Genomic DNA, 3,408 nt, shown 5'->3' on the forward strand with positions numbered 1-3,408 from the left:
CTTACACAGATGACGAAATGACTGAGCCAGAGAATGGGTTCAGCCGATGAGATGGGAATAACGGTTAAGTTCCAGCTGAAGTTCTGATGCTGAGCAAACTGGAACTGCAGGGGATGGCTGAGAGTCAAGAAGAAGCTGCTGTTGCAGCTGAGTTGAAGGATGGTTATAGGGAAGTACATGACGAGTTTGTGTTGCTGCAATGGTGATGCTTATGTGTCTTGGATGCAGAGTTTAGAAGCTGAAATTGCAAGGAGAAAAATCAGATGCGTTGCTGCCAAGTCAGGGAAGAACGGGTTTAGCTTGTAGTCGAGTTCGGAGTGGATTTGGTCAAGGTTTGAAAATAGTGCTTTGGGAGCAGATAGGAACTGAACCTGGTGATGCAGTCGTGGCTGCAACTGAAATTGCTGTGAATGAGTGACTGTTGATTATAAAGGTGCAGTGCTACTTCAATTCTGCAGCTGTAATGGGTTGTGTGCAGACTTGAGCTGATGAAGAGTTGGTAGCTGTGCTTGGAATGCATGAATTATGTGGTTGTTTACATACTAGGGAAGAGTTAGTATGGCTGAACTATTGGTGATTGAAGCTGCATATGGGTGTTGGCTGTTACCGCGTATGAATGAATGATGATAGATGAATGTGTAGGATGCAGGGAAGATAAGCCATAGAATGTCCGGAAATACAAACACAATGCTGCTGGGTTTATACCAGAATGAGTTGACTCCCCGATCCAGGTAATTAACTCAGTTGAATTTGGGCTGTATATGACTGGGCTTGGCTAATGGGCTGAGACACTTAATTTGGAATCGGGCAGAATTGAAAAGAGATATAAAAGAAGGAAATTTTGTTGGTTGGTCCTAGGCCCAATAAGTTAGTTATACTAGGGTCCAACCGGATTTTAGACTTATCACTAGATCCATAATTATTTGAAACAAGCAAAATGACCAAATTACCCTAGAGCTAAATACGTGTGAAGAATGCAACACATTCTTACGGTTTTGTTTCCCGTACTAAAACCGCTGAAACGGTCAGAAGAACATATCTGCAACACTGTTTATATCAAATCAGGATTTTATTTTATCTGGAGGTCCAAATTTAATTAAAACATGGAAATGACCACAAATTTGAGTACATATCTGCTACACTGTTTACAAATCTGAGTACATATCTATTACACTGTTTACAAATTTGAGTATATATCTGCTACACTGATTACAAATTTGAGTACATATGTGCGACACTTCTTACAAAATTTTGAATACATATCTGCTACACCACTTACAAATCTGAGTATATATCTGCAGCACTGGTTACATATAGAGTACGTATGCATTTGACATATGAACCTGTAAATGTGAGCAGAATATAACAATATTAAAACACAACAAAGTTGGTGTGCACTAACGCATTCGGTTAGCTGATAAGATCAACTACATAGCTCAGACAACTCCCTCCTGGCAGTCTCAATTAATGTTTGCAAGAACTTGCTAGGTTCACAATTGTTAGGGTTTGTAAGAGAGGCATGAGTTAAGAAAGGAAGTTTTCTTAATGCTCTTCACTTAATCCCTGAAATAACAAAGAATCCAAAATCATTTAAGTATTATTAGGTAATCAAATTTGGATTAGTTACTCATCATATGGATTTTAAGAATTATTTGTTGATCTCTGACCTCACAAATTTCTGAGGCTTCCAGCAATTGCTTAGCCAATTCAAGTGGACCCAGACTCTCGTGTATGCTGGGTGCATTCAGCTTCTTTCTTACACTTGCAAAACTTGGAAGAATGAGTGGTTCCTAGAACAACAGAAACATGGATCAACACAAGCTAGTAAGTGGACCTTTGGCAGACTGAACCGCAGTGTCTCTCCGAATAATCTAGAAATTCTGAATTCACGCTTATCAACAATTAGGTGAATGAGGAAAAGGAAACATTACCTGTTGATCTGTCAAAATTTTAGTTCGAATCAGTTCCTGGATGCACGACCTTAGTATCTCATACCTTGCTTGAAGGGTTGGAGGCCCCACATCGGCCTTAATATCTGCCCTATCGACAAACGCAATATCTGGAATCTAAACCATAGTCAGTCTATAGATTCCACATTTAAGAAAGATGCGTATAGAACACAGATTTCTATTCCAGATCTCGGAAAAACTGGCTGGGTCTCACGATAAAAGGATTCTTAAATGCTACATACAGGCAACTCCAGAAATTAAAGTCTTTCCTGGCAGGAAAAATGAAACTTTTGGCAGCATCTATAGTTAATAAAAAGAATGTACTGATTCATTGCAGGCGTACCTATTGTAGCTGTAATATTTGAAGTTGTTAGGATGATGACGTTAGGCGAGGATTTTAATTTATCCATCCGAGTGAGTAAAGCATTCACAACCTGAATATAATACAACTTACGTTACATGGCTATAAAGTGCATTAGATTACTTTGTGTTCCTAGTTCAGAGAAGTTATGATACCCTAATCGAGTCATAAGGTTCGGATCCAGACAAAGCAGCATTTCGAGCAGAAGCTAAGCTTTCAACTTCATCTACAAAGCAAAAGAAAGGTTGTTACTACATATTGTCAAAATAAGTTAGCAAAAGAGTTTGTGAAAGAACCTAGCAGAAAGTACAATAATGTGGATGGATGAAGATATGCTCACCAATCAAAACAAATACCAGGCTGTTATCTTCCTCTACCATCTCTTGGATTTTTTGAAAAAGTTTCGCAACCTGATTAAAACAATTTGAACAAAGATTGAATTTCAAAAGACTATGATTTCTTTACATTTAATTGGAAGTTCAGTGAAGCAGTTGAAGAGCAAATGTACATACCAATTTACCACTTTCAGAGAACCATTTACTGAATAAAGAATGTGCATTAACCTCAACCAATTGGCAGAATAAAACAGAATCAAAAGAAGTTTCTATCACTACGTCATATATATACATATTGCAGATTCATAAACTAAAAACTCAATTACATGTCAAGAAATGATGAATCCATGAATATAACCGAATAAAAAATCAAAGCACATATTTCAGTATTTCACATACGTACTCATGGATCAAACCAAAAAAAGTGAAAAAACTCTGAATAAAACAGAATCATAAGAAGTTTATATCAGTTTGACATATACGTACTGCGGATTCATCAACTAAAAGCTGAACTGCATGTCAAAAAAGTGGCAAAAACTCAATTGCATACAAGAATAGGTGACGGATATATAAAAAAATAAGAGGATCAAAACAGATACTACAATATTTCGTATATGTATTGACGGATAAGACTAAAAAAGGAGCAAAAACACAACCAAATAGCACTTCCTATCAGTATGCGATAAGTGTACTGAAGATTCATGAACTACAAATCAATTGGATGACAAGAATAGGTAACGGATCTATGAAAAATAAGAGGATC

The 3,408-nt window shown here is 37.1% G+C and overlaps 1 pseudogene; it reads right to left on the reverse strand.

Annotated features, from left to right (window-relative positions):
• Positions 1-1,412: 1,412 nt before the first annotated feature.
• LOC113295443 lies at positions 1,413-2,906 on the reverse strand (annotated as a pseudogene).
• Positions 2,907-3,408: the final 502 nt, after the last annotated feature.

This window comes from Papaver somniferum, chromosome 7, assembly GCF_003573695.1.
Source record: "Papaver somniferum cultivar HN1 chromosome 7, ASM357369v1, whole genome shotgun sequence".
In the NCBI taxonomy this organism is placed as follows: domain Eukaryota; kingdom Viridiplantae; phylum Streptophyta; class Magnoliopsida; order Ranunculales; family Papaveraceae; genus Papaver; species Papaver somniferum.